Source organism: Helianthus annuus, chromosome 5, assembly GCF_002127325.2.
Source record: "Helianthus annuus cultivar XRQ/B chromosome 5, HanXRQr2.0-SUNRISE, whole genome shotgun sequence".
Classification (NCBI taxonomy): Eukaryota; Viridiplantae; Streptophyta; class Magnoliopsida; order Asterales; family Asteraceae; genus Helianthus; species Helianthus annuus.
This window is the reverse complement of record NC_035437.2, coordinates 23,455,100-23,474,897: the sequence shown is the minus strand read 5'-3', so window position 1 is coordinate 23,474,897 and position 19,798 is coordinate 23,455,100. Positions and strand designations below refer to the sequence as shown.

Below are 19,798 nucleotides of genomic sequence, written 5' to 3'. Positions count from 1 at the left end.
TTTCCCTTTGGTGGCAGACCTTTGAGGGATGATGACTTCATACCCATAGTCTGGTGTTGTATCCTCTGATGGACCTGCACTGTTAGTCTTGACAACAGTATTTTCAAAAGTGAATTTTTCAAGATCAAACAGTTCAGCAGGATTTGCTGGGATTTTCATTGATGAAAGTTCATTGAACTTTACATCCAAAGTCTCCTCCACTACCTTGGTCCGTGCATTGAACACTTTGTAGGCCTTGGCAGTGGTTGAGTATCCCAGAAAATAACCACAATCAATTTTGGCTGCAAATTTTGAAATGGAATCTTTTAAGTTCAAAATAAAGCATGGGCAGCCAAATACCTTGAAGTATGAGATCAGTGGTTTGATTTTGTACAGAATTTCATAGGCAGTCTTTTTGTGCCTGGGGTTGATTAAAACTCTGTTCTGGACATAGCAAGCAGTGTTTACTGCCTCTGCCCAGAAAGTTAATGGCAAACCTGAATCTGCAAGCATGGTTCTGGCAGCCTCAATCAAAGTTCTGTTCTTTCTCTCAACAACCCCATTTTGCTCTGGTGTTCTAGGGATGCTGTACTGCCTTACAATCCCTTTCTTCACACAGAAGGCATCCAACTCCCTATTTTTAAATTATGTGCCATTGTCACTCCTAAAGCTTTTCACTGGAAGATCAAATTACTTTTCAACCCGTGTCACAAAGTCTTGCAAAATGCCTGCAGTTTCATCTTTAGAGTGCAAAAAGAAAGTCCATGTAAACCTAGAAAAGTCATCAACTATAACTAAACAATATCTTTTCTTTTTGAGGCTCATGACTTGAACTGGGCCAAACAAATCCATGTGCAGCATTTGCAAGCACTGGGTTGTTTTGGACTCCTCAATGGACTTGTAGGAACTTTTATGTTGTTTTCCTTTTAAACAGGAAATGCAATGTTCAGGACATGAAAACAATTTTTGTGGTAGGCCTCTCACCAAACCATTTTTTGAAATTTCTGTTATTGTCTTAAGATTTGTGTGTCCCAGTCTTTTGTGCCAAAGTTCTGTCTCTTTGTTAGAGGCAGCTGAGAACAGACAGGCATCAGCTCTGGGACACTCTTTAGACATGTCAACAACATAAACATTGCCACTTCTTTGAGCAACAAGTTTTGTTTGACCATTTTTAATTATTGCTTCAATCTTTTTGACCATTTCTGGTCCAACAATCCTACAACAATCTTTTGTGAAGAATGACCCAAACCCTTTGTCACTCATTTGAGACACACTCAGAAGGTTGAATTTTAGATTGTCTATTAGATTGACATTTTCAAATTTTACATTGCCAGATTGCACTGTGCCAGACCCCAGAACTTTCCCTTTACTATTATTTCCAAAGGATATATCACCCCCACCATGGATTTTAAAGTCTTTGAGGAGGGCTTTACATCCTGTCATGTGCCTGGAGCCTCCACTATCTACATACCATAGACTATCAAAGCATGCAGAAGCTCCCTGCACATGAAGTAAAAGGATTAGTTCATTAAGGACTCCAAAGCCAACAGAGCTTTGGATGGGGTCTCAACAGTGTCTGGTATGGATGCAGTGTGATGGGCAGTGGTTAAGTCAGGGGTTTGGACAGTTTTAGTACTATTTCTTGCTAACCACCGTTGGGGTTCTTGCCCAATCAACTGCTGGTAACCGAAAGGATGCCTATTCACTCTGGGTTTAGAGGGCTTTTTGTAGACCTCATAAACGTGTGGAACCCTTTGGTAAGACTGTTTTTCCTTGCCCTTTCTGAACTGATTGGCAGGAGGTGCATCATTAACCTGAACATCTCTTTTGACAGATGTTTGGTTCAGCTGTTTTGTGACAGCTGTTTGAACTGGCACAAACAGTGGTTGTTTCTTTGTGAACTTGACAGATGGTGCAGATGCTGATGAACTCAAGGATGTTTTAGCCATGTACTCATTCTTCTTTTCATTGAAGTTTTTGAGGTACACACATGCCTGAGTTTTATGGTTTGTTTTACCACAAACACTGCAACTTTCAGCTAAAGTAGTGACACTTGTTTTCTTTAAATCACTACGGTCGGGCTATCGAACACGGGGTCAGAAGTGAATTACGAGTCGGACCAATCTGCGAATCGAGCGAGCTCCCCTAAGCTTTTAGATGGAAACAATCTTTTGTTAGATGGTTCCTCTTCTCACAGAATTCACAAAACAAGTTATCAATTTTCTCTTTCTTCTTCTTCTTTTCAGACTCCTTTGTAGCAGAGGTTTTGACCACTGCTGGAATATCCTTAAGAGGAATGACTTTAGCTTTTGGAGCCTTAACACCATCAGTTGATGTAAAGTCCATTGGCTTGAAATTTTCAAGGATATCGCACTCATCAGACCATCTTGATTTAAATTGATGATTTTCAATCTCCTCAAATGCAGAGGGACCCATTGGTCTGTCAAGTGTGATTTTGTTACCAAGTTTGTCAGTGATTTTCACTTCTTGGCCATCCTTGTTTGTTGGGATGAACTCAGTAGTTACATCAGTGGTTGAAACAGATTTTTCAAAAGCAGTGTTTTCATCATCATGTTTTCTATAACCAACCCCAAATTTTACATTGCTTTTTATCTGTTTCTCAAGCATAACCTCATACCCTTTGCATGATTCCACCCATTTCTCACAAGTGATCTGCTTGGATTCTAACTCCTTTTTGCAAACTTGGTATTTTTCTACCACAGTTTGGAGTTGGGTTTTGGTTATGCTTTGCTCTTCTTTCAAACTGCTAATCTCTTTGTCCTTTTCAGTCAACTTGTTTTTAAGTTCTTTTAAAGATCTTTCAAATTTGACTTCATCAGTTAAGATTTTGTTCCTAAGGTTTTCATTCACCTCTTTGATGTTAGCAAAAGCAATAATGCAATTGTCAGAACATAGTTTTTCTAGAACTTGAGGTGATACCTTGGCAGCAGCCATCATTGCACAATCACATTTAGGATTTTCTTCCTCATCAGCTCCCTCTTCTTCCTCACCAGCCTTTTCATCTTTCTTGTCTTCTTCAGACCATAGATCTGCCATTGGTTCAATCAGGGTACCTGAACTTTCTCCCAGCAGTACTTCATCAGTCACAGCAGTAACCACTGCTTCAGTCACCTCTTCCACTGTTTCAACCTTCAGCTGTTCCTCCTCAGATTCAACCCCCTCCTGTATTGACTCTAATGCCATCAAACAAAATTCATTGTGAGAAGAATCATTTGAAGCATATAGTGCAAAATTTTCATCATTAAGATTTTCAGGCATACTGCTCCAGTCAACAAACTCTTGACTAAAGAAACTTTGTTGTTCAGGTTGTGTAACTACTGGTGCAGTAGTTTGAGGTGCAGATTGCACTTGTGCCTGGGGAGCAGGGGTTTGAACAAATTGGATCTGTGGAGCAGCTGTTTGGACATAATGCACTGGCATAGGGGCAACAGCATAGTGAGCAGTGTTCACATGTGCTGCTGGGGCATATTGGGCATAGTGCACAGTGTTTTGAGTTTGAGGTCTAGGATTTGAACTAGGGTGAGTGACTATGGGACCAGTTGTTTAACTCCTACATTCCCTAGCAAAGTGTCCCAACCTGTTACACTTGTAACACTTGATTTTCGATTTATCCAACCCAACCCTTAGGTTCCCATGAAGACCTGGAAATTTTCTCCCAGTTCTCTTATAAAACTTGCTAGTTCTAACACTTAGCAAAGCCAGTTGGTGCAGGATGTCCATTTCTTCTAGGTCAGTGGGGTCGAAATGCTGTAAATGATTGAGTTCAAAGCTTAAATTATCTGACATCTGGTTTTCATTTGCAGTGAATGCATAACCTGTAGAGTGAGGATCAGGGTTGTTGAAGTTTGCACCAGCAGTTATGTCAATGAAGTGATCATAACCCTGATCCTTACCACTACCACCAGATTCTTTTTGACCCAGAAGAGCAGTGTTACCGAATGAATAATCATCAACGGTTTTCCCTGACTCTTGTAACTTCCTTTTCTGGTTCAACTCCCTCTCAAAGGTCAGGAGTCGACCATGGAGTTGGGTAGGTCAGATCCTTGAACTCAGGTGCAGTTCTGGTGACAATAGCTATTGTGTCCCATTTTTCTGGCAGTGATCTGAGGAACCTGCTATTTTGAGTCGAGTTTGAAAACGTGACCTTAACAAGCCTCAGTTCACTGATGAGACAACTGAAACGCTCAAATTGTTGAGTCAGTGATTCACCTTTAACATGACAAAACGTTTCATACTGTTGGTTCAGGATTTCCCTATTGTTTTCTATGACCTCTTCGGTACCTCCAAACTGTTCCTTATGTGCGTCCCACAACTCTTTGGCACTGTTACAATGTAACAGTCCAGCATATATTTCGTTGGGGAGCGCTGATGCAACAATACTAAATGCTTTAGCATCCAGTTCAAATTTTTGATAATCCGTTTCAGTATAATTTTCAACAGGTTTAGGAACTTGTTTTTTAGAATCTTCAGCGCTTGGCACTGTAGGAACATGAGGACCAAAGATAACAGACTTCCAACAACCTGTGCTTTGTTGAGCGAGGATGTGACCCATCCTCCTCTGCCAGATGTTGTACTCATTTCTTTTTAGCATAGGTGGTTTAAAGAGCGAGCCAATGTTGTTTTTATCGTCCTGGGATTGTGACGTCATTCTTGTTGTTTTACAGGTACTGAGAAATCAACTATAATGGTGATTAATCCTTACTCTGTTTTTCAACGACGAACAAACAATCAGTATCAACTGTTTTGAGCTGAACTATTTACGTGAAAATAATTGTTAAATCAAATTTGACTATTCTAGCTCTGATACCAATTGTTGGATCTGAGTTTCCTTTTGATTGTATTTTTGTTTGAAGTTAAAATGGAAAATGGATGAGTTGTGCAGCGGAATTAAAATGATAACAAACTTTGCATACAATCAAATGAGAGTAATACTTTAATCAAACATCTTTACACAAAGAACCGAATGATTGAATTTATTTCAAACACGATTACAATGATGATGTATGAATGCAAACTCCCCCTCAGCCCGAGCTCAGTAGTTTGTTCGTGCAAAGAAGACGAATGATGTGAAGAGCTAATAGAACAGTACAAAGTACTGTACTATTTATAAGCACTTGCAAACTACTGAGCATCTTTAGCTGACGTCACCATGAAAGTGACATCTAACCTCCTAACAAACTTTAACCTCTGATCTATACAGACACTGCTTGTGTGAACTACTGCTATTACATTCTATTACATAACAGACTATAGAACAACTGCTGCAACCTTCTACTGCTGTGAACCCAGCAGCACTTATCCGGATCAGCAGTGCTTGACTCAAGGCAGTAGATTGAATCAGCAGGACTTGAGTCTTCATCAGATCTTCAATTGAGCAGCAGTTATTGGTCAGCAGTTAGTAAGATCAGCAGATAGGAGGTCATCAGTTGTTGTAGTCACTTTCAAGGGGAGAGATATGTATATCAGCATCTGCTTATTCTGAATCCACTGAGCTGATCCAATTTTGGCTTTACATTGTCTGTTCCTCTGATAGGGTTCAATCCCAACACACCACCGCAACCAAGGAAGCCTCACACTGGTGCATAGATGTCAGTGCGTGCTGGGAAGTGGTTGAGATCACTTCCACCACTACCACCAACTCATCCAACCATACAAGAAGACCCCCAATTAGGTGGACCCTCCAACCCTTCTCTTATCATTGAACCACCACAACCACCACCTATGGGTTATGATAACCTTATTCCCACATATCTGAGTGTGGCCGGATATGATAATACCTATATGGCAGTCGTTACTGATTATAACTATCCGTCCTTGTCATATGACCCCTATGTACATGTGGTCATTCAAAACGCTTTATACCTACCTCCATTTCCTCCAACTTACCAAAACCCGAGCTATCCAAAACCCGGATATTCGTACCCGGTTGTTCCGCAACCACAACCACCGCAACAACAATTACCAATTGAAGCTATCAACCATGCATTGGAATGAGCAGAACAAATCCAACGACAAGTATAAAAGAATGAACGGAGGACAAGAAAGATATTCAAGAAACTCTCCAAGATAGTAAAAGGAAGGAGAGATGACTGAAGAATTTAATTTTATCTTTCATTGTAATTTATATTTCCAAAAGTCCTATATGGACATAATATTGTAATTTCCTTCCAAAAGTCCATGTTGGACATATGTTATATTGTATTTCCAAAAGTCCATATCGGACAATGTGGTGCACACCGACCGAAAAGGTGGAGGAGATATCTACAAGGCTTATAGCCATTGAGGTCAAATAAGACCATGACTGATTTTATAAATCGTATATAAAAGATCAAACCATCATGAAAAATTTTAATGTCTATTACCCATTTAATATTCGAATTCAATATTAAAATGAATTGCCCTGAGCAATAAATTATGTTAGCCTATAGCTCAGACATCTATATAATGGCAAGCCGAAATTCTAGTAGCGCCGATGGCGGACATGACAATGTGGAGCATGTCGACCATGAGGGCGGAGGAGATACCCTTCGGTCCCTGATTGTTTCGGAAGTAGCAAGGCAATGGTCGATTTTGTTGCTAATTTCAAAAGGCCAGGTCCAAGACATTCTAAATCCCCATCTATCCCTCCATCTTCCACACATAAACCCAGAGTTCACAATATTCCGTTGCCAAGAGTGAGAAGAGTGAACCTAGGCGTGTTGCCTTGAAGGAACCCTAAAATAATAAAGAAGGGTGTACGTACAAGTATTTTGTGTCACGCAAACCTCGCGACTTCACGGGGGAGAAGGGAGCCATAGATGCCATGAAATTGCTTGATGAAATGGAAACCGTTGTGGATATCAACGGTTGTGCTAAAAAGACACTATTAAGTATGTGTCTCAGTACTTCAAGGACGATGCTCTGACGTGGTGGCTGGCCATGCTTCAGTCTACAGGGAAGGTCTCCCTGTACAATTTGGGTCGGGCCAAATTTGTTAACCTGATCAAAGAACATATTGCCCTCCACACGAGGTTGAGAAGGTGGAGTCTGATTCTTGACTCTGACAATGAAAAACATGCACCGTTGGAAGTATGTTTCCGATTACAACTCTATGTCCAGGTTTAGTTCGGTACCTGATTACCCCTGAGCCTAACTGCATTGCGCGTTTCGTCGGTGGTTTAGCACCTGAAATCAAGGGAATGGTGAAAGCCTCCAAACCCACTACCTTCAGATCCGTTGTGGATCTTTCTCACTCACTCACCGAAGATGAAGTGAGATTGAGGTCAATCAAGGCTGAGACTGACGGAAACAGAAGCATGAGATAACTGCTTCTAGAGCTCAAAGAATGGGAGGTTTGGTTCTAATAAGAACCAGCAGATGTCTAATGATAATAGGCCAGAGTGCAAGACCTGTGGAAGGCGATACTGGGGGTAGTGTCGAACTGATCAACAACCAAAACAGTGTCGCATCTGCAAAAAGACTAGCCACAAGACCCATGAGTGTAAAGACTTGAAAAATGCTATATGCTATGAATGTGGCAAGAGAGGCCAGATAAGGAGCAATTGTCTCAGGCGTACAACTAGTGGGAATTCTAAACCTGTGGAGGCAAAGAAGTCAATGCTTGAGCTTTTCAATTAACCGCAAAAGAAGCGGTAAAGGACACGAATGTTATAACAGGTATATTTCTTGTTAATAACATATATGCACGTGTTTTATTTGATTCTAGAGCTGAGAAATGTTTCGTAGATCATAAGCTTAGAGAACTATTACACTTACCCATAAGAAATTTAGAACATTCGTACGAGTTAGAAATGGCTAACAATACCTTTTTTTATCCCTTTTAATTCTTCTCAAATTCAGATGTCATTGCAACTGCTATGCACCTAAAAAACGTTAAAATAATCCAAAGTAGATTTTGTCTCACGAAAACATGTATTTCACTAAATTATAATTATGTGCGTATGGTAAGTGCATGATATGAGATAAAAATTGAACGTTAAAGTGTTATAAAATGTGCTTAAATATGCAACTAACAATTTGCTAACACTAAAGAATAAAAAATATTATGTAAGCATTCTCATGAGCGTAAACATGATGGAAAGTTAAGACATGTGGCAATTTTACCCCCTGAGGTTAGGGGTCATTGGCATGTCTACCCCCTAAGGAAATAATTGCAATTTTATCCCCCACTATTCACTGTTATGTCGCAACCTTACTCCCCCGGCGTCAAAGTCAATGTTATCTTTAAACGGTCAAAGGGCATAAAGGTAATTTCACCATTTGAATCTTTATAATCCCCCTGTACTTCTCTTACAGCATTCACATTCTATCCATCAAAATATGTGAGAGGGAATTTTTATATTATAAAGGGTATAAAAAGTGGTTGTGAGTGGAGGGGAGAGAAAATGTTACTGTTCATCTGTATATTTGAGGGGACACTGTTCACCCACTATAATTTTTTTAATATATATTGAAAGTGGTTGTGAGTGAAGGAGAGAGAAAAATGTAATGATAATATTGTTTAATTGAAAAGGTGAGAGAAAAAGTATTTGTTTTTAGTGAAAATATATTGATATAGGAGTTATTTTTTAGTGGAATGTATGTATAGTTTAATGGATTGGATGTGAATGCTCTTACACCATCATCCTTACCCCCTGAGTTTCACTCACTCACTCTACTTCTTCTTCTTCTTCTTATTATTATTATTATTATTATTATTATTATTATTATTATTATTATTATTAAAATAAAATCATGTTTCATCTTCAAACACCCAGCAGAATATGAACATCTATCATCTGAATCTTCAAAATTCACCAACGCCCACCAGAAACTCTCCGACATGGCTCCGTCGCCGGCGCCGTCATCTTCCTCATGTCCTCTCTTTCATACTCTCCTCCCCGTTCTTGCCCCACAAGATCACCGTCTAAACTACAACCCAACAACAACAGATCTCACCGACATTAGAGGATATACAGTGGGTTAAATCCCAGATCGAAGTTAACGGACTTCATATGCAAGATAATGTTCTTCGTAAGGGCATTAATCCTAGTACTCGTGCTCAACAGCTCCAGGATTTGATCCAGTAAGATTATTGATTTGTTGTTAAATTTGTTTCAGATTATTGCATATAGAGCTGTGGTTACGATTGAACTGTAGAAAATAGATGTTTTGACAATATTGTTAGGGTTTGAATTGTAAATGTGCCCCCAAATATGTACCTTGTTATGTTACTGAATTTGTTTCAGATTATTGCATAATCCTCTTGACGGAGCCATGGCTACCGGAGCCTAGATTGACTACCGGCTACCGGGGTCCTAGATACAAGATTTGGATATGCATATGACCGGTGAGTTGAATGCCAATCTGAAGTTGAATGCCAAATCAATAGAAATCCCTTTTGAAGTTGAATGCCAAATCAATAGAATGCCAATCTGAAGTTGAACGCCAAATCAATAGAAATCCCTTTTGAAGTTGAACTCAATAGAAATCAATGCCAAATCAATGCCAATCTGATGTTGAATGTTTGTAGATTTGAACTCAAAAGTCAAAGTTTTCAAATTTGTAGCAGCAAAGCTTACCTCAAATCTAAAGGCATGAAATCCCTTTTTCTTGAATTCTTTTCTTCATGATATTTCATACACCGCTTTACCTCAAATCTAAAGTGCACTAAGTTTAGCTATGAATAATCATCTTTATCTTATGATGAGATATTGAGATACTTCTCTCCAGTTTCATTCTCTAATCTTTTGCCTAATTTTAGTTGCAGGGGCTAATGTTTGCAAAAAAATATAACATTGGGGGTTAATATTGCAGAGTACAGAAAACCATATGGGGTAATAAGAAAGGACAATTTAGTCATTTTACACCAGGGGGAATATTACAGAGTAGAACAAACCATAGGGGGTAATATGAAAGGGCAACATAGTCATTTCACATTCCAATTAACAGATCTGTTAACTTATTTGACGGCAGGGGGTAAAATTGCGACAGAACATCAACGTTGGGGGGGGGGCAAATTGCAATTATTTCCTTAGGGCGGTAGACATGCCAATGACCCTAACCTCAGGGGGGTAAAATTGCAGTTTACTCTTATATTTATTTTAAGCCTAATATTAATTAACCGAAAATTGTTAGCCCAGTTACCTATCGATTACCCATCCATTTCACGATTCATAGTCTTCCCTTTCTTTAAACTTTATATTAGGTTTCTTTCTTCATTCCCTTTATGATTTTGTTGATGGTTATTTGTCATGATACTATGCTAATTGAAATGGATTTTCATGGCATGTTGTTGATGGTTATTTGTCATGATAGTACATTAATTGAAATGGATTTTCATGACACGATATCCACTAAATTCTTAACAAGTAACAGAGAAAAGAGAATGAGAGAATTGATTGTAGTGGTTGTATTTGATTGTGTCTATATTGAAAGAAAGTACAGCAATTTATAAGATGATACAAGCCAATAAAGAAGGAAATAACTAAAGTCCTGGCTGGACATTAAGCTGTCAATGAGCTGGACAAATCTTCTAATATTGGGAGATGATGTTGCTATCTTGACTGATCCCATAAAATCGTTTCTTTTTTCTAACACTCCCCCTCAAGTTGAATAGTGGGATTTCCAAAATTCAACTTGTCCAAACAATTGTTGAGAATTCTGCTTCTAACAGCTTTGGTTAGAATGTCCGCCAGTTGGTCTTCAGATCGGACAAATGGTAGCTCAATAATATTAGCTTCAAGTTTTTCTTTGATGAAATGTCTGTCCACCTCTATATGTTTAGTTCGATCGTGTTGAACAGGATTCTCTGAGATTTGAATTGCGGCTTCATTGTCACATATGATCATGCTCGTCTCTTTTGGAGGGAATCCAATCTCAGTTAGGAGTTTTCGTATCCATAAAACTTCTGCCAATCCCCTTGCTATTCCTCTGAACTCGGCTTCAGCACTTGATAGGGCAACAACTTTCTGTTTTTTACTTCTCCAAGTGACCAGATTTCCACCAACTAGGGTGAAGTATCCTGATGTTGATCTTCGGTTTCCTTTATCTCCCGCCCAATCTGCGTCAGTAAACACTTGAGTGTTTAGATGACCATTTGATTTAAAGAGTACTCCATGACCAACAGTTCATTTGAGGTATCTGATGATTCTTGAGGTTGCCTCCATATGAGTAACTTGTGGCTGGTGCATGAATTGGCTTATTACTCCTACTGCATATGCTATATCTGGATGAGTGTGTGAAAGATAGATTAGCTTTCCCACTATCTGTTGGTACCTATTTCTGTCAGCCAACTCCGCTCATTCTTCCATATAAAGCTTTTGATTTACCATCATAGGGGTTTCAGCTGGTTTACAATCAACCATCCCAGTTTCTGCCAATAGATCCAAGATATATTTTTTCTGACAAATGAAAAACCCTTGTTTTGACCTTAATACTTCAATTCCAAGAAAGTATTTAAGTCTTCCTAGGTCTTTCATCTCGAACTCTGTAAATAAGCCATCTTTCAACTTTGCCATTTCCTCTTTATCGTTTCCCGTAATAATCATATCATCAACATAGATTATTAAACAGGTTATCAAATCTCCCCTTCATTTAAGAAACAAGGTATGATCTGAGTTACTCTGTTTAAATCCGTATTTTCTCATTGCTATGGTGAACCTCCCGAACCATGCTCGGGGAGATTGTTTTAGTCCATACAATGACTTTTTCAGACGACAGACTTCACCATTTTCAAAGTTATGGGAGAATCCGGGTGGAGCTTCCATATAAACTTCTTCTTTTAGCTCCCCATGTAGGATGGCATTTTTAACGTCAAACTGATGAACTGGCCACCCTTCGTTTGCAGCTATGGAGAAGAGAACCCTGATTGTGTCAAGTTTTGCAACTGGAGAGAATGTCTCAAAATAATCGATCCAATATGTTTGAGTGTAGCCTTTAGCAACGAGTCGGGCTTTATACCTTTCTATCATATCATTTGGTTTATACTTTACTGTATAGACCCATCGACATCCTACCGGTTTCTTTCCTTGTGGCAGAGCACATTTTTCCCATGTTCCATTCTTCACCAAGGCTTCCATTTCGATCTCCATTGCATTCTTCCAGTTTTGTCATTTCATGGCTTGCTCTACATTAGAAGGAGTATCTTCAGAACATATAGTTGCAGCAAATGCCTTTGCTTCCTCAGATAAGTTTCCTTGAGCTATGTTGGCCATAGGGTACTTTGAGTGTTTGGACTCCTTTTCTGGAGAATATCTTTTTGGTGGAACTCCCCTGTTAACTCTCGGTGGTAACACATATGTTTCAGAAACTCCTTCTAGTGGGGACTCTTCACTTTCCTATAAAACTTCAACATTTTGTTCTGTTTCTTCTTGACCAGAAGTATTCATATCATCAGTAGGTTCAGAAAAAACAGATTCAGGAGAAGGAGAGTCATTTACCTCAGGTGTCAGGTTGGGAGGAGTCATTTCGGTGGCACTCAAGTTCGGATTAGATTGTGTAGGACTTTCAGGTGATTCGCTGTTAGTACTGTGATTGTTGCAATTTCCTCCTGGTGTTATGACATATTTCAACCAACTGAGTGTGTCAACTTCTTCCTCCCCCTGACCACTGTGTTGGGAGAAATAATAATATTCGGTTTTGAGAAAGTCACAATTTATGGTGGTGTACATGTGACGTGTCTTAGGGTTATAACACCTATACCCCTTTTGGTTAACTCCATAGCCAACAAAGACACATCTTTCGGCACACGCATCAAGTTTACTTCGATAAGATTTGGGTATGTGGACAAAGGTTGTGCAACCAAAGATTTTGGGTTCGAGAGTAAGGACAGGAGGAAGTTTGGTGAATTCTTCCAAGGTTCGTAGGGGGGTTTTTAGATTGAGGATCTTGGTTGGAAGGCGATTAACAAGATAGGTGGCTGTAGAGAGGGCTTCAGGGCAAAAACTTTTGGGAACGTGTGATTCAATTAGAAGGGCTCTTGTCATTTCTAACAGAATACGGTTTTTTCGCTCAGCCACACCATTTTGTTCTGGAGTGTGGGGGCAAGTAGTTTGATGAACAATCCCTTTTGACTGAAAGAATTGTCTCATTTGTGTGTTCACAAATTCCCCTCCATTATCAGATCAAAAAATTTGGATGTTTGTTTGAAATTGAGTTTGGATCATAGCATGAAAGATGATGAATTTATCAATGACTTCAGATTTATTTTTTAAGAAATAAACCCAAGTCATTCGAGTACAATCATCCACAAATATTACGAAAAAACGGAAGTTTTGCCCCACAATGATGGGAGCGGGACCCCAAACATCTGAATGAGTTAACGAAAAAGGCCTATCAACCCTTGTGTTATTTGGTTTAAATGTTTGTCTATGACTTTTAGCCAATACACATGTTTCACAAGGAGACTTACTACTAGAAGGAAAAATTTTAGGAAATAGAATATGTAAATAACCCGTAGATGGATGTTCCAATCTTTTGTGCCATAACCAGGCTTCTCGTTCTACTGTTCCATGAGCCAACGTCACAGTACCACTTTGAGTCACCTCATCCACATAATATAATCCTTGTCTTTCAGTGCCACGCCCAATGATCCGTCCCGTCCGGATATCCTGTAAGAGACAAAAGGTAGGTTGCATAAGAACCGAGCAATTAAGTTCTTTCGTAACGTGACTTATTGAAAGAAGTTTATGTGATAGCGACGGCACATATAAACAATTAGAGAGTCTAAGTGTTGAAGAGATCTCAATTGTTCCTCCGGGTTTTACATCCATTTTTTCACCATTTGTTGTTTTTATATATGATTTTCTGGGTTTAGATAAGGAGGTGAGATCGGCAAAATCATAAGTCATGGTATCGGTTGCCCCACAGTCAAATATCCATGACTGATCTTGTTCCTTCCCATAATTTCGAGCCATACTTGCATTCCCACCATAATTTGGGCCCTTTTTGCAATTTTTATAACTGTTAATTATAAAATCTACCAAATTACTACTTAATATTTGTAGAGGGGCTGTGTTGCAATTTCCTTTTAAACATAATGGGGTTTTCGAGATATTCTCTCTCTCAACCCCAATACCTGTGCTTATGAAGAAGTCATCTTCTTCCTCTGTGTTTATTGAAGCCGTCGCCGCTGCCATCCCTCCGAAGCCACTGCTATTCCGGCTTCCTTCTCCGGTACCCTCTTGGTTGCCGGTAGTGCTAGGTGTTTTCCCTTTTTCTTGACTGGTGGCCTTTGTGCCCTTCTTGTGACCATCGGACCACCACTCGGGATATCTGACGAGCCGGAAACATTGATCCTTGGTGTGCTTCATCATGCCATAGTGGTCGCATTTGAGGTGAGATTTATCATCTTTGTTACCCGATCTGATCTTCTTTCCATCAACCCGTCGGTAGCCTCTTTTTGTTCCTTTTTCTTGCTAATATGTCATCTTCATCTAGCTACGGAATCCGTGACTCCTACAACAGAGCCCACGATCGCTTATACAGAATGGATAGAACAACAGATAAACGGAACCATAAACGTGTGCAAAGGTATGAAACGTTGAAACCTATAGATGTTAAGGGTTTAAATTCAAGCTAAAATTAAGAGGATATATGTTAATCTTCTCATTTAGTGTTTGTTGGTCATCTTTTTGAATTAATTTAATTAAATCTCGGTTAAGTTGAAATGAAATTGGAAATACAAGTGGAATACGTGGTTAAGAAAGGAACATATGACAAAAGAATGTTTTATGATGGCATTAACATAGAATTTTAAAAGAACCGGTTTATCATAATATATCTTGTTGGCAACAATTGAATTCTTAGTTGGTACAACTCTAGTTTTAGTCTGACTTTAGTCAGCTTCACACCTGAGGCCTGAGGGTACAACATAGATAATAAATACAGATCACACCTAAGGTGACAACATAGATTATAAATCCGGATCTGACTCCACAAGCTAGAAACCTGGATCACCCCATTCTAGACCATCATTTAAGCCTTAGCTAGGCCCCATGAATGGTCTCCGGAACAATAGATAGGACCCATGGATCCAGCATAAACATTTTAGAAACGACGGCATTAACTCAGGCCTCACAGTACCCACGTTCCACTTTAATGCAACCTTCCACTAAGAGCATCCACACTCTGTGCTTTTTGCTTGTCCGCTTACAACGTGAAAGGTTCTCAGTCCTCAGCACTCGTTTAGTTTTATTGTGAAGCTTGTCCGGTCTATCACAAGTTCGGTAGTCCGGACTTCTAACGGACTTCTTAAGGTTCTTACATAAATGTCTACAGCACATTCATAGTTCTCTCCACCCCATCTCATAAAATTATCTCTCCAACTTATTTTTCTTACAATTCTCCCCAACCCATCTCTAAACTATCTCATAATCCTCCCAATTAGTTCCGGCGATGAAGAAACACCCGAATCTCCTTTCACAATTCCGTTTATGCCTCCATGTACTTCAAACGTACTTTTCATGCACTTAGCCTAGAAATAGTTTGAACAAATTGTTTGTGATGACATTCAAAACATGTATTTGGCTCTTACACAACATAAAAGACATGAAGGATTGATGCAAGCCCAAGAGTAGAAGATTGAGTCTAGATATTTCTGGAGGCCTATTATAGAGCTTCCAAGGGTTATTTACGAAAACAAGCATAACTTTGGCTACGGGCCTCCGTTTTAGGCGTTCGACCAGCCAAATAGAAGCTTGAAACGAGGAGCACGTCATGGAAAGGACTCAGAAGGGTCTTGTCCAAGTTTTGGCCCAATACCATTTTTGTTGGAAACCCGGATCGTTTCTGTCTCGTGCATAAGAACTTGCAGATGCAGCGGAAGTATTTACGAGACTTGCATACATGTTTTGAGTATATATTCTGATCGTGCAGTGATGCAGAATGTACCAGAACAATAAGAGAAAGAATGTGGACAATTTCGATGTAACAGAAACTGTCTTGATGTCCGAACATGTTGCCGGCAACAAGGTTAAATACATATGAGTTTGGCGGTTACATTTGGCGGGTAACTGTGCAGACAGTTATTCGAAAACGTTTTTCCCACTAATCAACCGCTTATTACATTACATATCACCTAATAATCGTTCACTTATCATACGTTAACTACTTATAAGTTTAAGATAAATGATAATAGATAATAAACATAACTAAGTTTAAATATTTCTAACATAACCCCTCTAAACTTGGTTATGTTTATGAGCCTGATTCATGACGCTTCGGTTGGCTTCTTCAACGGCCCATCTTGCTTGATTGAAGTTGATTTTTTCCGTCTTTTCATTTGGTGCCAGTTATTGTCTCTTATTCCTGCAAAGAACGCAGCTTGTGTTGGCTCAAATTCCTGGTGCTTCCCTCCTGACGTATCGTTGCAGCCCATGTCTTCACTTCTAGTTTTCCTGTGGCTTCGTTGAGAGGAGTCAGCATCATCATTTGTTACTTCCTTAACCTGCACATTTTCTTGGACCGTTTTGTATTTGTAGTAGTATTCCAGTACGTCTAGATACATTGCATATACGATCCTTATGTAGTCTCCATCTTTATACTCCAACCCCAAATCCTTTGCAACAATCGGCCATATATTTTCTGTAGTAACATCTCGGTATCCCCCATCCTTTTCAACTAACATATATAGACTCAGTAAATCTATCTTTCGTTGATCTATAGTGTAGGGTGGAATTGGTCTATGAGTGATCCCTAAATATTCATTTAGAAACCATCGAACCATCTCTTCGAATTTCTTTTGTAGATCAATTCTATACTTAAACACGTATTCACAATCATCAAGCATATTAATCAGCGCTTTACAGTCATTAAACTCGTGGAATTCTAATGTTTTTAAGATCATTAGATTCCAATCAACTTCTGTTTCATCCGAAACATTTAGTGTTTCGAAATACGAATTCAAATAATCGTTTTTGAATTCGTTATCTATGCCACACATGTTTTGCAGCCTTTCTTTCTCTTTCATTCCAAGTTCCTCCTCTTTCGTTAAACCCGTCACATCATTCTTTGAGTTCATCACCGGTGATGAGAACATGGGGAAAATTTTACATGTATCACCGGATCGACGAACCGTAAAACCTTGAAGAGTTAATTGTTCAAGGCTTAGAACGTTTTGATCAATGTCCGGCGAGTAGAAAACACTAGGAACACTTAGTGTTTCATTCCCCATTTTCATTTCCACTACACCCACTCCTCGGATAAATAAAAAGTTATTCATTCCGGATCTAGTTTCTACTCCCATTATATGTTTTACACGCTTGAAAACATCTATGTTACCCACAAAATGATGATTAAACGTCGGATTAACATACCAGATATCTTTCCATTGCCCACCGTCGGTTCCTGTAACGACCATCTCCTCTCGGCAATGCACTTCATCATCCTGTGCTCTTATACTGGCATTAATCGCTTGTCGAATGAGTTGTGACTCTTCATCATTCTCTTTGGTTTTACATGTATAAATCTGATGACCAGGCAAATGACAGTAGTAACACAATCGTTCACGATGGGTTCGTCGCTTTCTTTCATTTTTCTCATCCATGCAATGTTGACATGGCATTATTGTGGCAGTCGGTTTAAGTTCTGCATCAGATCTGGCCGTGGCTCTGATACCACTATGTTGGAAACCCGGATCATTTCTGTCTCGTGCATAAGAACTTGCAGATGTAGCGGAAGTATTTACGAGACTTGCAGACATGTTTTGAGTATATATTCTGATCGTGCAGTGATGCAGAATGTACCAGAACAAAAAGAGAAAGAATGTGGATAATTTCGGTGTAACAGAAACTGTCTTGATGTCCGAACATGTTGCCGGCAACAAGGTTAAATACATATAAGTTTGGCGGTTACATTTGGCGGGTAACTGTGCAGACAGTTATTCGAAAACGTTTTTCCCGCTAATCAACCGCTTATTACATTACATATCACCTAATAATCGTTCACTTATCATACGTTAACTACTTATAAGTTTGAGATAAATGATAATAGATACACATAACTAAGTTTAAATATTTCTAACAATTTTTACTTTTTATGTATAACTGCGTAAACCTTTTAGCATGTCTTTCAACTATGGTAATTGACTAAGGACTAGTATAAGACTGAGAACATTTCTAATCCGTAGGTGTTTTCAACCATTTCAAACCAATTTAAAACTTGCTTTTGCTTTGGTTTCCTTATTCTTTTATCCCTCTCTTAACCCATACTATCGTGTAGGTATGTTAACTATCAAATAGGTTCACTTTGATTCGAGTTAAAACATGTTTTGACCAAAATTTACTTGGTTTGAAAATTGTCATTTTAGAAGAAAAAAAAGTATTAAAATGTATTCATTTACCATTATGCAACTTTTTTTTACTCAAATCACCTATACTTGAAAGAATGAGTCATGACTGACACCTTGGTTATATTACTACTAAAGGGATCATAACTTTACGGTTTTAGTTTACTTCCAGAAACACATCCCTATGTTTAACAATTACTATAATTACTAAATTACTACATGCAATATATAGATACAAATATCTTTAAATTTTCGCTTAATTTATACAAAATAAAGATATAAATCAGCATTAGAACTGCAAACCTAGAAATATTAAATATTTTAATTTATATCCTTTTTTTAATATCTAATTGTCGATTTCCAATAAAGATATTTTAGAGACAAGATGGAAGAATGACATCAACAAACGATTACTTCCAAATACAACTAAGCCATTTTATGTCTGTGTTCCAAAGATAACAACCTTCCCAGAATTCGTAGATGTCAACAAAGATGGTAAACTTAAAGGAGGATTCTCCATAGCTATATTCTGCTTAGTGTTACAAGAACTAGATTACTGTTGGAAATATGTTTATTTCTATATTAGTTAAACTTTAGTTATGTTATTTACAATTATCCGAACAATATGTATATGTATGATATGTAATCTGATTACTAGTGTATTAGGACAATAATGATAAGCGGTTTAAGGATAAGCGGGTAATTATATTCAAACTAAACCGCAATGGCAGTTACCCGCCAAATCTAACCGCCATAAGTGATGTATATATATGTAATACCGGCAAATATTTGCCGGTTACCAAGACATTTTCCCGCTAATAGAAAGTGTCCATCAAGTATTTCTTTTCTTTCAATTTTCTGCATCATTCTTGTTCTGCACATTCATGTTCACCATGGCTGCAAATCATTTTGCATCTTCCGCTGCAAATGTTCACACAAATGTAGATGGTGATGATGTTTCGGATGGCCAACATAGTGGTATCAGAGCCACTGCAAGATCCGATGCAGAAATTAAACCGACTGCCACATCAATGCCATGTCAACATTGCATTGATGAGAAAAATGAAAGAAAACAACGAACCCGACGTGAACGATTATGTTACTACTGCCATTTGCCTGGTCATCAGATTTACACATGTAAAACCAAAGAGAATGATGAAGAGTCACAACTGATTCGACAAGCGATTAATGCCGGAATAAGAACACAGGATGATGAAGTGCATTGCCGAGAAGAGATGGTTGTTACAGCAACCGACGGTGGGCAATGGAAAGATATCTGGTATGTCAATCCGACGTTTAATCATCATTTTGTGGGTAACATAGATGTTTTCAAGCGTGTAAAACATATAATGGGGGTAGAAACTAGATCCGGAATGAATAATTTCTTATTCATCCGAGGAGTGGGTGTAGTGGAAATGAAAATGGGAAACGAAACGCTGAATATTCCTAGTGTATTCTACTCGCCGGATATTGATCGAAACGTTCTAAGTCTTGAACAATTAACTCTTCAAGGCTTTACGGTTCGTCGATTCG

General features: G+C 38.7%; 1 long non-coding RNA gene across 1 annotated transcript; it reads left to right on the top strand.

Moving 5' to 3' along the window:
- The first annotated feature begins 8,733 nt into the window (after positions 1-8,733).
- Positions 8,734-9,637, top strand: LOC110938637. Its single transcript, XR_002591546.2, has 2 exons — positions 8,734-9,064; positions 9,228-9,637. It is a non-coding gene; the product is annotated as an uncharacterized LOC110938637 (long non-coding RNA).
- Positions 9,638-19,798: the final 10,161 nt, after the last annotated feature.